Source organism: Mizuhopecten yessoensis, unplaced genomic scaffold (genome assembly GCF_002113885.1).
Source record: "Mizuhopecten yessoensis strain PY_sf001 unplaced genomic scaffold, ASM211388v2 scaffold11113, whole genome shotgun sequence".
Taxonomy (NCBI): domain Eukaryota; kingdom Metazoa; phylum Mollusca; class Bivalvia; order Pectinida; family Pectinidae; genus Mizuhopecten; species Mizuhopecten yessoensis.
In genome coordinates, this window is record NW_018408886.1 from 240,840 (window position 1) to 247,744 (window position 6,905).

At 37.8% G+C, this 6,905-nt stretch overlaps 4 non-coding genes across 4 annotated transcripts; 2 read left to right on the plus strand and 2 right to left on the minus strand.

Annotated features, from left to right (window-relative positions):
- Window positions 1-3,865: 3,865 nt before the first annotated feature.
- Window positions 3,866-3,937, plus strand: Trnaa-ugc. Its single transcript has one exon. It is a non-coding gene; the product is annotated as a tRNA-Ala (tRNA).
- A 473-nt stretch (window positions 3,938-4,410) lies between these two features.
- Trnaa-ugc lies at window positions 4,411-4,482 on the minus strand. Its single transcript has one exon. It is a non-coding gene; the product is annotated as a tRNA-Ala (tRNA).
- A 736-nt stretch (window positions 4,483-5,218) lies between these two features.
- Trnaa-ugc lies at window positions 5,219-5,290 on the minus strand. Its single transcript has one exon. It is a non-coding gene; the product is annotated as a tRNA-Ala (tRNA).
- A 580-nt stretch (window positions 5,291-5,870) lies between these two features.
- Trnaa-cgc lies at window positions 5,871-5,942 on the plus strand. The gene has a single exon. It is a non-coding gene; the product is annotated as a tRNA-Ala (tRNA).
- The last annotated feature ends 963 nt before the right edge of the window (window positions 5,943-6,905 follow it).

The following is a 6,905-nucleotide window of genomic DNA, read 5'->3' on the forward strand; positions in this document are numbered from 1 at the left end:
GAGTGTAAACATTCTATGGAGGCTACACTGGGATTAGAACCCAGGACTTCAGATTATTATACTGACACTCTAGCTGATTTAGCTACCTGGTCAGCGAAGTGTCCTATCCCAACTGTTCTACAGGTGTATCCAAAACAAAATAAGGGGAGGTAACTGAATGATAAACCAGAGTGCAGTGGGACAGGGATCCTTAACAGAAACTTAACAAAAAATAATTCCTGCATGTGAAATTCAGGCGAACTTGAAAGGTTGCTAAATAAGATCGTAATATTGATACCACAAAAGTGATATTTTGGTCGTCACATACAGGCGTGTACCTGTGACATCGATATCAAGTGTTCTGCCTGATGTGTGGTTCATATGATGTGTTTACTTGCTGTAAACGACTAGGGACAACAAAAGTATTTCTAGTTTTAGAAATTTCTCGTAGATTTGATTTTGACAACTCTTGAAGCAAGTCGGGTTTTGAACATAATGCTCATTGTTTTTGTTTGTGCCTGGTATTGGTTATAGATCTGTGGTGCTCTTTATGATAAAGATTTCATTATGAATTCAAAAATAAAAAGATATACAAAAAATTGAAGATATAAATTTCACTATGCCAAATTAAGCCATTCCTCTATTTAGAAATGATAAGAAGTTTAGTGACATCAAAACCTCACCATTTATTGTCCGATTGACCCGTTTTTAATTGTTGTATGTAGAGGATGTGTTGAGTGTGGGTTCCTCCGGAAAGTTTTACCTGTGTTTATTAAACTGAATTATGTTTGTTGGATGATTACAATGTTGTTTCTTCATTAAATCTTGTTAAACATTTGTTGTTTCAATGTGTTGTTTCTTTAGCTCACCAGGCTAAGATGCCGTGGAGCAGTAATTATAATAATAATGTTTATTCAGGTAAAAGATACATGGCAAACATAAAATTACATTACCCAAGCAAAGAGATCACAGAATGGTATTTGATGAAAGACTAACCTTCAGATATTGCAAAATGCATATGACTAAACTTTATATTATTTCAAGTAAAAAGCATTAGGTAGTAGTATTATCACAGTTTGTATGAATATCACATAAATTTTTGGAGGTACAGACAGTGAATGATAATCTTGAATTGGTAATCTTTTACCTAGGATTGCCTATGAAAGTGTTGAAAAAACTGATTTCCAATGGGGTCCTTAAGAAAAATATTAGCAACCGATCAAGATGATAGAATGGTTCTTATGATAAATACTATTGGCAGTGTCTGCCAAGTTTTCACTGGAAACGACTTCTGTTGAATAACCAGAATTCTAATGTGATAATATTAGCCCACTACCATGTCAGATGAATGGCCTTTAACCACCTGTAAGGTCGCAGGGGTCAAAATTGTTCAAACATTTAAAACAGTTTCTTGTTATTAACCGAGATGTCTAGCAGGGTGATGATATTTAACCAGTTGTACGTTAGACAAAAAGTGTCAAATACATGACATTGGTCCAGTTTCAAGGTCACTGGGATCAAATAAAGCTCTGAATAATCCAAAGGCCTGGGAAGATATTTGGCCAGCAGCATGCTGGGATAAAAAGCATTCAAATTTGTTCAACCTCCAAGGTCTGCACTCAATCCTCCCACCAGTTACAAATGTTTGTCCGAAACACATCTGTACTATTTCACCTGGAGTAACCATCTTGGGATGGCGGTGCGTCATGTACAAAAAGTAGGTCACTGTAACAGGGTTTGACCTTCGATCTCAACCTTTGTAAAAGTTTGTAAGCGGCATATTTTCTATACCTTTTCACCTGAAGTAACTAGATTTGGTATTAAAGTACATATGGTGAAGTGTTAAGTACAAAAAATAGGTCATGAGATAGATGGGGGGAGGGGGTTATACGTGGTAACCACGTCCAGTTCTTCAAACACTGATACACATTGTGGAAATTTAATTAGTAAGGTGGAAAGGAATTGTGTTGGATGTACATGTATGTATCATAATCAATGTAAACACATATGACTCCCAATCCTATTATATTCTGAATGCCTTTTGTCGTTTCCCCGAAATCCAGTTCGCCCAAGGTTGTTTCACCCTGATATGAATAGATGTTTTTAAGTTATGAATATCAGTTTAGCTGTTTTAATGATTAAAGAAAGACTCTTTATGTTTCACGAACCACTGTGTTTTTGGAAGAATTCATGTGTACTACAACTTCCTACATTGCTATGCAGATCTGTTCGACCATGTAAAGGTCTGAAGAGTTATTACACAAATGAGACTAAGGAAGACTCTTAGGAAGACATCGTTGTAGTCATACACAACTGAATACAATGTAGGCCTATAAGGTTCCCTCTGAAAATGTATTTAAAGCGAGACGACCCTAGGCGAACGGGAGTTAGGACCATACGACCTGATACCATCGCTGGTAATAGTCTAGGGGTACACCCATTGCGACGTATGTAAAACAGTGTACTCGTCTCTGTACAATGTATTGATCATCCAGTTCTATTAAATTTTAATCACAGATGCCTGATATCCGGTTAAACGACAGTGAATTGTGTCGTAATTAACTGACGTGCCAACATTGTCAGATTGTATTTAGTCTATTAGCATGTCTTTATTATTACAGCCTGAAAACATCCCGTTTGAATTCTATGTACACGTACCGTTTCAGAACTTTAAAGTTCAAGTTCAATTTATCTGAATCGATTTGAAATTCGAGTATGACCATACCATCTTTTAGGGGGCCGGGATTCGATTCCCCGATCGGACGTGAACAGTTATGCGGTCCCCTGCCCCACCACGTGCCTTCCTTTTCGATTTTGATTTAGAACTACTTTTGTTTGGTAAAAGCACGGAATTAGATGTTATCTAAGTCCGTGGTAATATTCAACTTTCGGTAGAAATCAATACAAACCTTTTTAGACATGTGCATCAGTACATCAATTCCGGCAATATGTTTTGATAACTAGCCTATAATTATTTTTGTTATTTTTTATTTATGTGTGTACGTTGTTATATATATATATGTTGATGAAATTGCATTTCATTATTTTGCCTAATTTCTTTGTTACATTGATTCTGTTCATTTTGAAAGTACTCTACCAGGCTACATGTCATGATTTCCTTTCTAGGTAACACCCCACCCCACCTTTCCTTCTCCTCCCGGCCTTTTTCCAAAAAACATATACGTTATTTTTGCCATATGTATTGCGGAGAGGACTTTTTTTTAATTGAAATAACTTGTTGTGCAATCCATTTGTATATTTGTACAATAAAATATGTTTAACTAACCCACCAAGTGGGTTTTCCGGTTCCCTCCACATTAAGACCCCCCGCCGCGCATTACGACCGGGCTAACAAGAGTGATTTAAATACAAGTGAAAATAACTTGTTTCCTAATTGTCTTAAAACAAAAACATATATATTGAATATTCTAGCATTCAGACTTATAATTTACCAAGTCGATATGCCTAACACGTTATTCTTTAAGTTATAAATATCCAGACTCAAATCGATCAAGTTATGGGGTTAGAGTATTTAGGGTAGACTATAATATATGGTGGGGAATTACAACCGTTAAAACACTGCCTTCAAAAAGAATAAGGCAAAAATTGCGTGTGTTATAGTAGATATATATATTGGACATGTTCACGACTATTTTGTCAAGAAATATGTCCGAGTTATCTCCCTTCAACCTACAACAGTCAAACTATTTCGCATGTTATAAATGGAGTTTATTATATGAATGTATGATTTGAAGAGGTAGACGACTTAAAGATGTGCAATTTAAAACAAAAGACCGTTAATGGAAACATACGAAATCTGGTTGTGTCCTGTAATTAAAGAGAAATCAAGCAACATTAGAAGTTTAAACTCATGGTTTAGTATGGCGGGGATGTAGCTCAGTGGTAGAGCGTTCGCTTTGCATGTGAAAGGCCCGGGGTTCGATCCCCCGCATCTCCAGGAATTATTTTTTCAATTTCTTTTAGTTTTTTCTTCTTTTCAAAATCACGAATATATAATAATACAGAAATAGCCTTACATTTTTCACATCTAGAATGAAAACAAAGCAAGTTAAATATTATGTAATGTTCATTGAGTTCAACGAATTAAATAAAGTTAAGATCATTACATATCTTGTTTCTCTGATAATTAATTAAAAGTATCTGTTTCAGCTTCTACAGGACAATTATTGTGAGTTTTCGGTGGACATTAGTTTCCGTGAGATACATGTAATATTTCAAAACTGATATTTCAAATAAATTAATTAGCAAAAATATAACGAAGCAATAATATAAATGCAATAATAATATAAATGCCAAAATAAAGATCATGTGATACCACGGAATTAGATTAGATGTTATCTAAATCCGTGGTGATACTGAGAATATTTTGTTTTCTTGCAAAGAAAACTCCTTTTTGTAAAAATATTTCTATGGAGATGCGGGGGATCGAACCCCGGGCCTTTCACATGCAAAGCGAACGCTCTACCACTGAGCTACATCCCCTTCATATCGTAAACGGTTTCATCTGCTCATCAGACAGATATGACAAAATTATTACTAAATTAACAAGCGTCGAGACAAAGTTATCCTCAAATGTAACAAAACGGAAAATGATAATTTCCGGATGAACTATTTAACACAGCCAGGGACGATATAATCAGACCCCAGACTTACATTCATTTCCTGTAACCTGGCGTATTAACCTCCGATTTCCATACCGATAAGAGACGAGTCAATATTTATAAAAACAACAGAGGTACACCCTTCGTTCACCTGGAAAGTGATGATGAAACATGTGTGACGTCACGGGGTTCTATACCGTACCCGACGACCGGTTACGCTTACCTTAACAGAAACGCAATCGCCCGATATGTTCGTAAACGTCAACGCGGCAGGTTACTATTGTTTACTGTGTGATCGTTCATGGCAAAACGGGCATTGTTGTTGGGATGCGGTAATAAAGTAATGATACTGCTTCTATATTATACTTTTGTGGGTAGTCGGGTGGCGACGTGGATAGCGCACTTGCCTTTCACTAAGGCGATCGGGCTCCGATTCTCCGATCGGACGTGACAAGGTATGGTGTCACAAGCACCACAACGTGGGTTTTCTTCGGGTACTCCAGTTTCCTCTCACATTAAAACATCCGGACCAACATCAGGGATTAAGTTTATATAACTATAATTATTGTAAAATAAATAAAGTTGATTTTTTCCATGTTAAAGTATAAAAAATACTATGGAGATGCGGGGGATCGAACCCCGGGCCTTTCACATGCAAAGCGAACGCTCTACCACTGAGCTACATCCCCTTCATATCTACAAGTGTGTCTCGTTATCTGCATACACTATTAATTCAGGACACTATCTGTTTTAATAAATAATTGAGATAAACAATTTTATTACGGGACTTGTTTAAAAAGAATAAAGTCGACATTAGCCAAACATAATCTACAACGGTGTAAGAATAAACTGCGAGGGTGGAGCGGGTTTCGAACCCTTATCTTCAGATTGTACTACTATCGCTCTGACCGATTGGACTTTTTGGTCAATTGAATTGTCCTGGCCCAACTCTGCTACAACTATAGTAGCCTCTGGCCATGACACCAGACTTAGACATTTTGTCTAAATGTCTAAGTCTCGTGTCAGGGCCAGAGGAAACACGGGCAACAGCTATAGCCACCCACGAGATAAGGGGAGGTAACTGTATACAGGAAAAAGCCTGGGACCCTGCAACAAATATAAAAGTTGCAGAGTCCCAGTGTAATGTGTTCCCGTGTTCTTGATTATTTTGGCTAACCTCAGGCTGAATGCACTTTTCAAACCCAGCGCCTGTCACTCAAATCTATTGCTTACCTTTATAGATAAACAATTTAAAATACCTGATATGTAGGGGATGTAGCTCAGTGGTAGAGCGTTTGCTTCGCATGTGAAAGGCCCGGGGTTCAATCCCCCGCATCTCCAATTATTTTTAAACTAAAACCTATGATGGATACCTAGAAGTTAGTGCGCAACACGTCGGTTTGTTTCTAGAGTTTAAGATTAAATAATTGATCGTCCGAAATGTCATCAGCTCATCAGGGAAGAAAGGACCTGATGTACCCAATTGCATGATCGTAAGAGGCGATTAATGTGCCCCGCCTCCGCCTGCAGAGCAGAATCGGGATTTTTTCTGTGTTTTCTACTCAGGAGACGTTCATGAACCAGGGGGATCGAACCCCGGGCCTTTCACTTCTTTTTATTTATAAATCTACAAAAACTGTAGAGTGTACCTATAGAAGGTCTGTGTAAGAGTGTACCTATAGAAGGTCTGTAGAGTGTACCTATAGAAGGTCTGTGTAAGAGTGTACCTATAGAAGGTCTGTAGAGTGTACGCTAGAAGGTCTGTGTAAGAGTGTACCTATATAAGGTCTGTAGAGTGTACCTATAGAAGGTCTGTAGAGTGTACCTATAGAAGGTCTGTGTAAGAGAATAATTATTCATTCTTCCAAAGGTACTTCTATTTGTTGTATAAATCCACTCTCCATGCAATGTAATTTTTGATAGNGTTCGTTTATGAAATAAGGGCGGACCGTAGTAATCTGATGCTGCTTTTAGGCGAGCTTTAACTGTTGCAGGTCCGCCAGGATTTATACCCGAAAATGTTACATTTATAAACGGACGTACCGGTTGTTCCGCATAAACGAACAGGCCGTTACGTTCGTCTTTCAAGACACACGGTATTATACTCTACTAGGAGATATCTTAGTCCCCGAGGTTTACCGTAACCTTGATGGCCTCAGTTATTTCCTTTGAGTGGTGGCCCGGTTCCTGATATACACACACATCTCCCTTTGAGTGGTGGCACTGTTCCTGATATACACACACATCTCCCTTTGAGTAGTGGCACGGTTCCTGATATACACACTTATCTCCCTTTGAGTGGTG